Raw genomic sequence first — 14,432 nt, forward strand, 5'->3', positions numbered from 1 at the left:
TTATAAAAAGAATCTTCATTCAGAATGGTACTAGCTTGTTTTCTTTTCATCTTTTACTGAGCAAAAGTGCAGATATAGTGAAATGACTCAAAAGATCTTGAAATCTTACATGAACTACTGCTATAGTATAATTACAGATACAGCTTGAAGAGATGATTGGCACTGTGTTACAGGATGGACTGCTGGGGAGGGGGGTGGTTTAAGTAATTAAAAACAGGAGGCAAGTCATGTTTGTTTTTCTGCAAAAAAAAGGAACTAAAAGATGATTTACAGACGTACAAAAGCTGTAGTTTTTCAGTAGTAATAGTGTTTTTTGTAGAATATCACTGTCTTTCAAAGAATTAAAATAATTCTGAATGAAACACTAATTAATGTTCCTATTTATATACAGTATATGACACTTATTTGTCAACGAACCAATCACTTATCCTGAGTTCAGGTCACAGAGTGGAGGGGGGATTTAAAGCCAAACCCTTCAGCCTTATGCACCGAACCAACGCGTCATGGTAGGCCATATTGATTCTGGTATTAGTACATGGGTTTTGGCATCCCCTTTGCGTTCGCCTGGCGGCGCTGTTGTCCTGTCCTGCGCGGGACTGCGTATGGGCGGGGCGATGGGCGGGGCGATGGGCGGGGCCAGCGCGCTGCCAGCGCCGGCTCCCGGCCAAGCAGTTTAAATCCGAGGGAGGGAAAAGGCGGAGAGAGCGGGTCTGGGTCTCTGTGAGGGCGGCTGAAGCGCTGCTGAAGCGGCCGAGAGGAGTGTCTGTCAGCGGACTACGGCACTAAAAAGCCCGACTTGCGAAGGGCGAAGGGCTGCGAGCGTACAGTGACCATGGTAAGGCGTCAAACTGCACGTACTGATGGCTGGTATCCTAAATAACAAATGTGCTGTTACCTTCCTACCTTTAAAAAAACATATTGCAATGTGTTTTTCTAAGAAATCCTAAATTAATTTTTTATTGATTTACGCTGGGTTATATTTGGTCTTTTTTGGATCTGTATATTTCATTATTTGATTATTTGAGTGCTAGTTTATGTATTCTGTTAATTACCCGCTTTTACGAAAGATAACTGACCGCCTACGAGTGGCAAATAAACTATGTATGCAGGTTAACGGGTAGTCCAACTGCACTCGATATCTCCGTACCCCAGAACTAATTTAAATTTGCAGTTCACACGTAAACACTAGTTTGTCATACAAATAGAAAAAGGTGGGATCGTACTTTTGCTTATGGTACCAGATGTTTTCACTGACTAAAAAAGAACTAGTAAGATATTTTATCTTTATAGAGCCCTGAATTACATGCTTCTTGGTATTTGGAAGAGCTAAGTTACATCCGTGAGTTTCAGCAGTGTGTGGCCACAGACTCAACTTCATGCGTTTAGAATAGATGGATGCATTTCGTCTGATATTTGGCGAAGTCGTCGCTACTTAAGCGCAGTTAGAATATAATCTTTGTACGTCTGTTGAAAACCCCTAAATATATAAGTACATGAATGGTTACGGTTTCTTGACACTTGTTTACAGTGTATTGTCAGCGCACATTACATCCCTGTAAGATATTGCTTGGAGCATGTCCGCAGTATTCGCTGCATGAAACACTGGAGGTTATTGTGGTAGGTGAGAAGAGCCTTACCACGGTAAAATGAAGGCTGCGGCGTTTGCAGTTTTTCGTGCTGTTTGTCTCCAGTGTCAGTCTTATTGCCATTGTCACTGGGGAGACTGGCTGCCGAAGAATCTGGACTAGACGGTTATTTACTAGTGGAAAGGACAACGAGCAAACTACAGGAAGCGATTATAGTAACGGGTCTGTATTGTCCGCACTATATTGGGGACCGTGTCCTTCATTGTTTTCTGCCCTTTGTTAAAATTCGCAAATCCCCAAGGTTTTGCCTGCGAGTCTTTCTACCACCCCTCCTATCCTCTTTCCGATGTGTTTGGGGGGTGGGGGGGGGGCAGATGTTTTTTTTCTCTTATAACTTGCATGGAGATGCAAAGGCAGGAAAACACCGCGGGGTCCTATAGACAATTGATAACAAAAAGGAACGTTTCTGTTAAAGGGCTCCTCACGGTTATGGCGCATTGTTTTGAAATGACATAGGCGTTTATCCCTCTGAGTGGTACTTGCATTGCCAATGAGGGGAAAAAGAAAATTCAGACGAAAGTAGCATTCTTTTTTTTAAGTGGTTTAAGCCGATTAATGTATATTAATAGCCACAAAGTGATTACCATGTCAGTGTTGATATTTCCTAGTTAAATTGTGGGATTTGGCAATCCTAGTCCTACATTTTGATTGAAGGGAACTTTTAAGGGAGATTACAAGTCTCACTTTAAGCACCCCTAATTAAAATTCATAAACATTCCATGCATTCATTAATATATTTTACTACTGAGATTGAGAAAAGCATAATGTCTCACCAATGTAAAGTGTTTTAGTAATAAATATTAGAAGTCACAGTAGAGCCAAATTCTTCTTTGTGGAAATGTAAGATGCATCCATTGCTGTGGTATAAATCGAAAGCCACTGAGACTGAATGAATGGGATGCTGAAGAAGGTGTTGCTTTATACCGTATTGCAGGACGTTATCTGAGCTTCATTCATTCATTTGAACTCTGCTTCATGCCAGCAAAATTGTGAAATAATTGTTATTCTAATTGTACAATAAGGCTCCTGTTTTGTGGGGCATAGATTAACTTCATCCTGTTTACTGTCAAAATATATTTAGCAAAATAATTCAATCAGTGAAGACTGGGGTTACTTGTATTGCTACTTTAATCGAGCAGAACTCAAGTTGTGAAAATAGGCTGGTAAATTTTGTTTGATACGGACTTAGACTTCATAATGTACAACTTATCAGTAGCACCTAACAGTTATATAAAACATACTGCATTGAATTATTTTGTCATCTGCCCAACTTTGGGATTACCATTAATGGTCGTTAAACTGGAAATACAGTTTCTCCTCATTAGTGTAAAGCTGCTACTCAATTGAACAACACTGGGGTCAAGATAGCCTACTGAAACAAGTTCAGTGGACAGTTCATGAAATCTCTGAAGGCTTTCCAAATGGGGCCAATTATGACGAAGCATTTTATTCGGCCACAGGATAAGTAGTGCAGTGGTATATATCCATCATAGGGAGGCTGTCTTACTGGAATATATCTATCAAAAATAAATCTGTCAGAATTGTACTTATTCAGAATATAGAGGCTTTCACAATAATGTATATCTTCCACACAGAAAGCTATGAGTGCTCCATATCCAGAAAATAGAGGTTGTCACAGTGGTATATATCTGTAGCACAGAAACTGTCACAGTGATATCCACACATAGGACTGGGCTGTCACAGCAGTGTGTAACTACAGGACTGAAGCACTGTCCTGTTTGTATTTAATGTCAGTTGAGGGAGCTAAGATAGGGTTGCTTCTGTGTGTGTGTGTGTGTGTGTGTGTGTGTGTGTGTGTGTGTGTGTGTGTGTGGTTCAGCGTGAATTTCCCTGTTTCCTCAGGTGTCATTTCTACCTACTCAAGACAAACGAAGTTGGGAAAGATCTGAAGTGGGTGGAAATACTGTAACATCGCGAGAGTCAAAACCCTCTCTAAGACAGTGCCTATACAGCATAAAACTGGGTCTAGTCTTATTCATACTCTCACATGCTCACCCACGGGATTTATGATGTAGTTTTTCACTGATGTATGTTGTTTTTTTCTAGCACCATTTAAATAAAGCAGATCATTTATCGTGACCACGATCCCTGAATAGCAGGTATTCATGATATGGAATTCATTTAGCTAAGTGTCTGATTGCTGCAACTGCTAGTGTTTCACGAGCAAAACAAATTGGAATCCGTTATAATCAAACCGGACACTAACAAGAAGTGTGTGCTGAATCTATTAATACTGCTTCCCAGGGAGGGACTGCTTACTGGCTGTCTGACCCATTCTGTCTGATCGGTCATCCAGGGCAGAGCAGTTTGCAGACGCAGGGCTGCTGCATGGACATATGCAAAGTAAAGCTGGGCCGGTGTATCATGGGCATCTGCATTCTATAGGTGAAAGTGCTGAATTTCTTCAGGCACAAAACTTCCCAGTGCTGAACGTGTCAAGGATATCTGGGTCTTTCAGGTGTATGAATCAGATGTAAAACAATAGCCTCCAAAGCAAATGCACCAAAAAGGTGGAACTTTACTGTACCAACGTATAAAGTATAATTTTCAATGTAAAAATGGGGAGAGAATGTTTAGGAAGAGAACTAAGTCATCAAAATTCAGAGCACAATCATTGTACTGATGGGTCTCCACAACAGGTAAAGATAATTTAACCTAAGTAATGTAGTGATAATCTTTATACAGAATATAAAGAGAGAGTTTTTACTTGTCTGTTGCCCTTGCTGAATAGTACTCTTGCTTGAAAAATAAGCATGTGCATCTCCATCACAGAGGCCGATGTGATGCACATCTCTATGCACTGCCAACAATCCGATACATTAAGAATGCATATGACGCCACTGCTAATGCAGTACTATACCATTCACTTCTGTTGTAATGCAGTGATTTGATTCAACACAATGCATTTCAAAGTGATACGATGCAATGCAAAATAAGATACAGAAAGAATTTAGATAGGGGGAATCAATCTGTGTATGAAGTTATTGGCCATATTTTTAAATAGTAAAGACATTGGACCTCTACTAATAATTGTATATTAATAAATCAGATTTTACTGATGCAAGGTTGTCAGAAATGATGCATCATGAATTAATCTCAGATTGTCCTGATTTAAAAAAGGGTGCATCGGATGCAATCTCATGGTGCATATTTACACCAGTGCTTCGATGCAAATTGAGGAATCTTACCATCCCCACTGAACAATAATTATCGACAAACCAGATGTAATAAAATGCAATAAGATATCATTACTTTTTGTTGGTCTCTTTCAGATAAAGTTAAATTTCTAAACTTTAAATTGAGCTTTTTTTCATGGGATTGGTCTATTTAAAAGATTTTACAATTTCCTTAATGTAACCTTCTACAGTTTGTAAATGTTTTGGCTGAATTAACACAGAAGCAGAGGACTGGATAGTCAGCAATAGTGCTTGAATTACTAGCACATATTTTGGCTACCCGCAGTCGTGCAGGTTACTGGATGAAAAACCAAATTTGTCCCTAGCCACAGCAGGCATTAATGTATAAGAGTGTCACTTTATCTTCCATTCATGAAGAGTACACTGCACAGTGCTTCACCCCTATGAGACTAAATAACAATATGAAGATAAGGCATCTCTCAGCCACTCAGAATCAGATAACCTACATAAAACATCCTGCAGGTGGTTTTTACACTGGACTACAGTGTTGGCCTCGGGCTGTGGGTGTAATTACAGGTGAGACTGGCTGCCTAAAGAAGCCCCATATAAACCCCTTATTTCTGGTTTGAGTATTTAATGTTAGTCTGTAATATGCATGTCTGTAGTATGTCAGACAGTGCTTTTGGGGAGCTCTGGAAGTAGACGTCATGTGAACGTGGGTAATGTGCGTCTCATTTATAGGCGAGGCCTCCTTTTGGTTGCTTCACCCCCAATTGTGTGTGAGCCTCTACAGTGGTCATTATGCCAGTCAGAAAATGATGGTGTGTGTGGCCAGTAAGTGAGTTTTGTGTTTGTGTTCCAGCCTTGGTGGTCCAGTAAGTGGGAGCCCAAACACTGGCTGTTGCTCAACAAAATCCATGTGACCTGCTGTCTTTTCTGCTGCTACTGCACTAGACGACTCTTTCCTTTGGTGACCAGAAAATGGGAATAAAGGGAGAGGTTGGGGTGGGAGTGGTGGTGGTGGGGGGGGGGGGGTGTTGCATTCTCCCCCTCTGCCCAGCAGTGTCCCTGGAGTTCTATATACTGCTGACTCACCAGACTACCGTCCATTGTGGAACTGGCCACTGATGGTGCTGTTCTGATTTGAGATGGTGGTGTGATGTTTGAAAGCTCATCTGGCCCTATTCAGCTTAAGACCGACATCCTGCTTCCAGGAGGTGATGGGACCTTTTACTATTCGAATGACTAAACTATGCCTGGGGGAAGGCAGGCATCGGATACAGCGACACAGTAGAACATCTGAACTTGAGAGTTAGGGGCTCTGTGTCACTTGTGGTTTCATCTCCTTAAGCGAGATGTTTTTTTATAGAAGAAAACACGGGCCACTCCCTGATACCGTGCAGCGGCTGTGAATTTTTTGAAGGTGACGACACTGAGGAGTGCTCTCCATCCCCCAGCCCCTTGGATATGCTCTCCCTCTGACTGACAAACATGTGCTTTATTCCTTGTGAGTAGAATGGGCATGGCATGTGTAATAAACTGGGGCTCATGGTCCATTTTCACCCGCTATGCCGAGTTTTATTCCCTCAGGCCTCTGCCTGTAACAGAGCTGTGAAACCAACACGTAAGGAACTTGTGTGCTTATGTGGAGAAGCACCACAAAGCATGCAGACAGCGGCAAAGAAGAATAGGTAAAATGTCTCCCTGAGCCAAGTTTTGGCCAGTCTTGCGTATTTGAGGATAACGGAGGAATCCGCTGAAGGTCCGGGTAACTGGATGTTTACCAGATGATTAATGGTCACCCAGTCCTTGGCCATAGCTGACATGCATGACCTGCAGCTTCCATAATGCCACCAACAGCAGAGGACTTGCTTGTTCCAGGGTGACCCTCTCAGTTTTCAGTTCTCTGTATAGGTTGTTAAACTGTATTAATGTACAGTCTGAAATGAACACTGTTTAATTCTCCAGTTGTATTAACCATTTTCTTTATGGTTAAATGATTAATAATACAGTGTTCACTTTTAAAAGATTAATCAATATTCTTTCAGACCATGCACTGTTAAGTAAAGGACTGATTAATCTAACTTACTGTATAATGTATCTAGTTTTATTATATTTAAAAATCATCAAATAATGGGAACATTTGGTTCCCACATATGTTTTGTTTAATCTGGTTTAATTTATTCTGTAATTCAAGTACTGCAAAATATGCAGTTAATATTTCAATAAATCCTCATTAAGCGCTCAAGTAGACCAAGGAAACCTGCATACAATGGCGTAGGATAAGTGACACGGAGACAAGCCGCTCTAATGACACGCAGTGTGTGAATATTTTCACAGAAGTCCGGAGATGCACTTCAGATCTGTTGTTTGTGGGATGTTTCCGTTGCTTGCAAGTGATCCCTTTCTCCTCTTTGTGGCACGTTAACTAAGATTACATAACAATGTGCGTTGATAGGGATCGCTGTGACATACCCTTTGCGTGCAGTTAGCGGCACACAAATGAATGACACACTGCGTGGTACACACCCAGTACAGTTGCTGCAGATTAGCCAACTGTTGTTATAATTTTTTTATACAGCTGATGTCTCACTGTTAGACTCTTCCTCAAATGTCAGCCTCTTGTGAGATCATTAGGCCTTCTCTAATGATTAGGCCTTCTCTAATGATTAGGCCTTCTCTATGACGCTGTCCTTTTATCACTTACCCTTAAGGTGCTTAATGGGATTTTATAAACAGCCAAAGTCTTTCACAAGTTTGTTTTTTTTTGGTACTTGTTTTCTGGGAATAGCTGTAAAAACAAAGAGAACCCACTCAACCAGAGGAGAAGATGCAGGCTGTACACACACAGAGTGGAGGAGGGTTTCAAACCCGAGCCTGGGAGGTATGAGTGAGCTGCGGTCCCTGTCAGGACACCTACACCGCTGTCTATGTGTAACAGCAGTCATCATTATAGGTGACATCTCCTTACCTTTATGCATTTAAACAGCTGGACTTCTTAGTGAAAATATTCGGTTTAACACTATTGAAGAATTGGTCCTGAAATCCAAACCCTTAATCACGACATTACCTACTGCCACCAGCAAACCAACCATGGGCATGTACTGTTGATTAATGTTTGCTCTGAAGCCTTTAACCACTATAAATTAAATTGGCAGAATGACTGTACTCTACAATACTTAAGTAACTTGAGATTGCCAGAATGTCAAAAAAAAAGAAAAATATATTGACTGCCTAGATATGTGAAACATTGAGTGAGATTGACGTATGGAGGGTTACTTCTGTAGAGATGGTAAGAAAATGAACTGCTTTGGTTTTTTAAAAAATTCTGCATCAGAATTGAACTACTTTATAAATATTCAACCTGATGTAGTCTCTGGGCAACTTGGACAACTGCCCCCCCACCCCAGCAGTACTTCTTTTGCAGACAAGTAATTGGTGTGATAAATTGCTGTGCTCACGTTGGCTTTGAGTCAACGGTAGCAGTATCTACCCCCCCCCCACTAACCCCCCACCTTACCCTCCATATTACCTTGTTAGCACTGCAGATCAAAACAAAGACATGCTGTGTTAAGTGGACAATCTAGGCAGTCCCAGTGGCTCGTTACAAAAAAGGGAGCACCTTGGTCTCATCCACAAAATTCAGATGGGGGGGGGGGCACTGGACTTTGTCTGATGAACAAAGCATTACGTCTTTGTCAGCTGTAGAAGTGATATAAGCCAAACGTGAAAAGCCCACATGGAAATGGGCACACGGCCTTCCTGGGATGTACCAAAAGACAAATGAATAATACGACCGCAGGCTTGAACACCGCTCAAGAATAAAATTATCATGGAATTAAAGGCAACTAAAAAGTAATAAAGACAGTTTCAACCCCAATTAGTGGGCACTTTTTCAAAACTGACACCAAAAGGTCAGCTTTACTCCTCCCCCACTAAATATCATTAAAAGGTAACCCATTTTTCAGGAATTGACTTAGAATTCCCAGTTGTACTTTTTGGTGTAATAGTAGCTGAGTCACAAGGTCACAGCTGCCTGAACGTAAGGCCAGCTCTGCTTTGGAATGTCTGTATATATATCATCTTGCAGCTGCCAAGTTAATAGTAGCTAGTTAATGTTATTATCAAGCATAACAGCACTATTGTCACACTGATTCAAGTCTTGTGTTTCATTTGGTTCAAGCTGTGTTATTAAAACAGCAGTACATTTCATTTAATCCCACTCAGAAATGTTGGTGGAAGATTTGGCAGCCTGGTTTGTACTCTTGTTTAATAATGCCAGATGACTTATAGAGACCTTATATTGATGAACCAACAATTAAAACATCCTTCTTTTTATGAATTGAGGCTCTGGGATGGGAATGGGAATTCATGATGGCCCTGTACTGGACCAGCAATATGGAAGATGGATAGGAGAGAACAACAGAAAAGTTATTTCCTCAGCAGTGCACATTTAGTGAACAAGCACTTGAGGAGTGTAGGCAGTGAAGATGAATTACTTGGTCAGTTTAGATGCGCCTTGATGCATCTTTGGCTCTTACCTTTGCTTTGCCCTGGCAGCAAAGCCTGGCTAGTCTGTCCGTGCCATCAGAAGCAGCCCAGCTTCTGCTGGGCATGCAAAATCCTGGTTGAGTCCTATCTGAACAATATGTACAGTAACAGCACAGAGGCCTGACAGAACAGCAGGGAGGTCAGTGTGTAGGTGGGGCCAGTCAATACTGTGCTCTTTGTATGCACAAGTATTGTGCTTGCAGGAGATGTACAGAAATAGTCCTCCAGCTTTTGTTCCAAGTGAGCCTTGGGCGTAGCCAAGAACTTAAGATATTGTAAAGAATGTAAAGTTTAATACAGAGCCCAGGCCTGGGTAATATGGCTAAATTTATGAGGGTGGATGGAGACCCCTGGGGGGATGGGTGGGGAGCCCCATCGGTGGGAGCCCCAGGGCTAAAGTCATTGGTGGGGTCTTACCTAGAGGATAAAATGCTGCTGTTACAGCTAGGCAAAAAAAGAGCCCCCCTACTACTCTAGGCCTCAAGCTACAGTCCAGGCCTGTACGTGCATAAGTCCAGCTGCTATTGAGCTGTACAGCATACCTTCCCGTAATTAAGCAAGTGTGTTTTTCTGCAGTAACATTTTCCGCATGACTGTACCCACGTCCTGGTGTCGTTCGTTTGTTTAGCATTCAGGACGTTCTTCTCCCTGCGAGTGGCAGGCTGACATTTCTGGTGTTTGAGAACAGAGCCATGCTACGGAGACAGAGTGCTGAAGTGACCGGCGCGTGATCAGCGCGCGGCCAGCCCTGCTCTCGACGACCACGGCACCGTGGCGTCAGGCAGCACGAGTCAAACTACTGCCTGTGCCATACTCTTGCTTCTTTATTTAGCCAAGCGGGCGCTGGCCAGGATCTCAAAATAATGCTTGGAGCAAAACCTGGGAATTGGGCAGGAAGCAGAGAACAGCCACGCCAGCCTCTCCTTAGATGTGACCTGTCCTACTTTAGGGAGGACCCAGTACAAGGGATGTGTTTGTTCTCAGGGCCAAATTCTATTCTGTTTCCATTTCACCTTGTTTTTTTGTTTATATCTGCTTAAAAGCACATTGTGACACAACAATATGCACAACACATGGAAGAATTAATGGTGGCGAACTAGGGACTCAATTTTTGCCATTTGCTATTCAGGGCAAATTGAGAACAGGGGATGTGAACTAAATGGCCAGAATGAGGAAAATAAAAGTATTAAAGACAGAGGAATAGACACCGGTTGCACATGGAATGGAAAACTGCATCTAGTCAGCTTTCAGCATAGGTGGTCAGGGGCAGGACTCTTTTGTGTCTTTACTGAGGTCCCAGATTATTACTGAGGTCCCAGATTATTACTGAGGTCCCAGATTATTTTGAGCAGAGTGGGATGGGACAGGGTGTGGCAGGCGGGAGCACAAAGAAACCACAAAGCAGAAAAATTGACTTGTCACCTCCTCTCACTCCCCGTTGTCCTGCCTGAACTCCGCCTTGCTGTGTATTATAATGACTAACAGTTCAAAAGATGCAGATGAACGGTGCTCACATAATTAAATCTCAATGCCTTATTGAATGTGCTTGGTAATTGTCAGAAAATTGCCACTTGGTAAACATACTTTAATAACTGAAAACACCCAACTGGTTTGTTTGTTAGACGACTGAAATTTCAAGGCTTGGCACCCCGAGTTAAGACTCCCATTTCAGCTGAATTTTATATGGTTATGGTATTAAAGAAAATGAAAATTGAGACCAGTGTCACTTTCCCTTGAATATGTTTTCTACCATTTGTTCTGGCTTAAATGTCAGTCTTGGAACTCTACATTAGAGGGATGGGCTAGTGTTAAAGCAAGATAATTAGCATCTGGTAGCTACGTATAAATGCCAACGCACAGACCCAGTGATCTCCGTATATAGTCTGTGTTTGCCGGGACTCACAGAATTATGGTCAGAGTTTGGGATGCGATTTATCAGGAACAGCAGTTAAGCTAAGGTCAGCATTGTGATATTGGCAATTAGCCTGCACAAATGAACCGCTGTAAATATTTCCAATACTTATGCAATCGCAAACTGCACTTACGTTTTTTTTTTTAACGTCTTTATTTAGATCATCCGGCTCATTTGCACTTCTCAGAAAGGTTCCGCAATAGGATGAAGCGATTGTTTGCGTGTGTGTGTTTGATTTGCCAGCTTACGCACAAAGCCAGAAGCAGGTTCAGACCTGTCACTCCTACTAACACCTTCGTTCTCCAGCTCCACGTCATACAGAAACTGCACTCAGGTCAGAGATGGAATTCAAGGAATCCGTCAGCTCCCAACAAAAGCCTTGGGGGAATGTTACGATGATTGTACCATAATAGACCTGGTTTAGTTATTAATTGTATCTGCTAACGGTGCTTGTATGTGGTTTTCTTGCCGCCTTAACCTGATCTGTTATGATAGTTTCGTTTCCAAACTGTGACTCAATATATTTTCAGCGCGGGAGTACCATGACAGAAAATGTAATGTGACACACAGGTATACAAACAGTTCTACATAGGTCTGCATTTTTGTGGGCAATTGCATAACTGTATATGAATGCATATAAATATATTTTTATTAATGTGACAGAAGTTGCATGTTAGGCCTTCAAGGCAGCCATTAACCGTAACAGATGTCACTGAAATGATTGTTTGAAAGCACATTATCGTAAATCCATCATTGATCAAAATAGAATCAAGTTCCAGAAGAACCTTTCATCAGTTTTTCTTGTCAGTCGTTCTTTGGAGTAGTCCTTGTCTCTATTAATGCTTCTTTTGAGAAGCCTCATAAAAACGTTTGATGTTGATTCATAGCATGGCCAGTTGGTATTGGTGTCATTGCATGTCTTGAGATTAACTCTTAATATAAGCATATGATTAAAGTGGCTGTCACAGAGAGGTAATGTCTAGACAGCACTATGTGATTATACAGTTTATTCACAATGGCAGTAAATGGATGTTTTTTTTATTGTTATTAAAAAGACTGCTTTCATGTTGAGTTGAGGTGATGTGGGTTTCTTTAGTACTCTGATTTTGGATTGGACCTGCTATATTAAATTTGTTTAATTAAATGAGCTTCAGTTTAAAAAATGCAGAAAGAACTGACACTATTCATATGCACAGTTTAGTCTGGACAGTTATCACAATATTCAGTTTGGATATAATTTTCTTCCCTTTTATAAATGAGCCAGCTAAAGCAGTCTGAGAACTTCTTTTCCTCGTCTGACATTTTTTATTTTTTACAAATATGTAGAGATGGGTGGTATATTAGTTAACATATCAGCCAATATTTGTTTAAAATCACGATATTGGGATTGGTCCAATGTGTCAATTATGGCTGATTATTGCCCTGATTATTTCATAATACCAGCCTGTTGGTGTTTAGGCATAGTGACACTAAGAAAATGTGTTTTCTCTGTCATTTTTGGCTTTATCATCCATGAAATGTGAAGTGAAAATATTCATGAGAGCGTCGGTCCAGCTTCAAATGATATGGCTTATAAAACGGCACTCTGCTTCCCTAACAAAACCAGGCGAACCAGTCTAGCAAGTTGACCTCAAAAGACTTTTATTTAAGAATCTGCATAAAAGAGAGTCCTGTTTCCTGGTGACTTTCCCAGCTGGTTGCTGTCTAGTAGACTATTATGGTTATGATCTGCGTATACAAGAGAGAGTAATGTGCACGGTATCTGTTAATGAACCGCTTACCCTAGAATCATATCCTTCCATTAGCGATGGGTCAACAAAGTAATCCTGTAGTCCATCCTGTGGTTAGACAGTAGAGCTGTACAGTACGCACACATACAGACATATAGCGTTGTGTGTGTGTGTGTGTGTGTGTGTGTGTATACAGACATGGAAAAAACTAAGAGAACGGTACACAAGGACAAAGTGAAGCAGGAGACCAGAAACCAGCCAGGTAGAGGGTGGAAATGACATTCCAATGACAGAGATGACCGTTACCTTATTCGACAGTTTCTCAGATGACATCAAGTGACCTTCAAAAGGAATGGGAAACATTAAGTGCAGGTGTGAAGTGCACTGCTGGGACAGTTCATATCAGGCTCCTAGAAGCAGGACTGAAGTCCAGTAAAGCAAGGAAGAAGCCCTTCATTAATGAGAAACGGAGAAGAACCAGGCTGCAGTTTGAAAAAATATATCAATTTGTATTATATATATATATATTTATATATACACTCACCTAAAGGATTATTAGGAACACCTGTTCAATTTCTCATTAATGCAATTATCTAATCAACCAATCACGTGGCAGTTGCTTCAATGCATTTAGGGGTGTGGTCCTGGTCAAGACAATCTCCTGAACTCCAAACTGAATGTCAGAATGGGAAAGAAAGGTGATTTAAGCAATTTTGAGCGTGGCATGGTTGTTGGTGCCAGACGGGCCGGTCTGAGTATTTCATAATCTGCTCAGTTACTGGGATTTTCACGCACAACCATTTCTAGGGTTTACAAAGAATGGTGTGCAAAGGGAAAAACATACAGTATGCGGCAGTCCTGTGGGCGAAAATGCCTTGTTGATGCTAGAGGTCAGAGGAGAATGGGCCGACTGATTCAAGCTGATAGAAGAGCAACTTTGACTGAAATAACCACTCGTTACAACCGAGGTATGCAGCAAAGCATTTGTGAAGCCACAACACGCACAACCTTGAGGCGGATGGGCTACAACAGCAGAAGACCCCACCGGGTACCACTCATCTCCACTACAAATAGGAAAAAGAGGCTACAATTTGCACGAGCTCACCAAAATTGGACAGTTGAAGACTGGAAAAATGTTGCCTGGTCTGATGAGTCTCGATTTCTGTTGAGACATTCAAATGGTAGAGTCAGAATTTGGCACAAACAGAATGGGAACATGGATCCATCATGCCTTGTTACCACTGTGCAGGCTGGTGGTGGTGGTGGTGGTGTAATGGTGTGGGGGATGTTTTCTTGGTACACTTTAGGCCCCTTAGTGCCAATTGGGCATCGTTTAAATGCCACAGCCTACCTGAGCATTGTTTCTGACCATGTCCATCCCTTTATGACCACCATGTACCCATCCTCTGATGGCTACTTCCAGCAGGATAATGCA

The 14,432-nt window shown here is 41.6% G+C and overlaps 1 protein-coding gene across 1 annotated transcript in view; it reads left to right on the forward strand.

The window, feature by feature from the left end:
• Positions 1–669: 669 nt before the first annotated feature.
• The window catches only part of n4bp3 (NEDD4 binding protein 3), a 36,595-nt gene continuing 22,832 nt past the window's right edge, over positions 670–14,432 (forward strand). The window contains exon 1 of the mRNA XM_023819559.2: positions 670–835. The gene's annotated coding sequence lies outside the window, so the exon portion shown is untranslated. The remainder of the gene's footprint in view (positions 836–14,432) is intronic.

This window comes from Paramormyrops kingsleyae, chromosome 10 (genome assembly GCF_048594095.1).
Source record: "Paramormyrops kingsleyae isolate MSU_618 chromosome 10, PKINGS_0.4, whole genome shotgun sequence".
Lineage (NCBI taxonomy): Eukaryota > Metazoa > Chordata > Actinopteri > Osteoglossiformes > Mormyridae > Paramormyrops > Paramormyrops kingsleyae.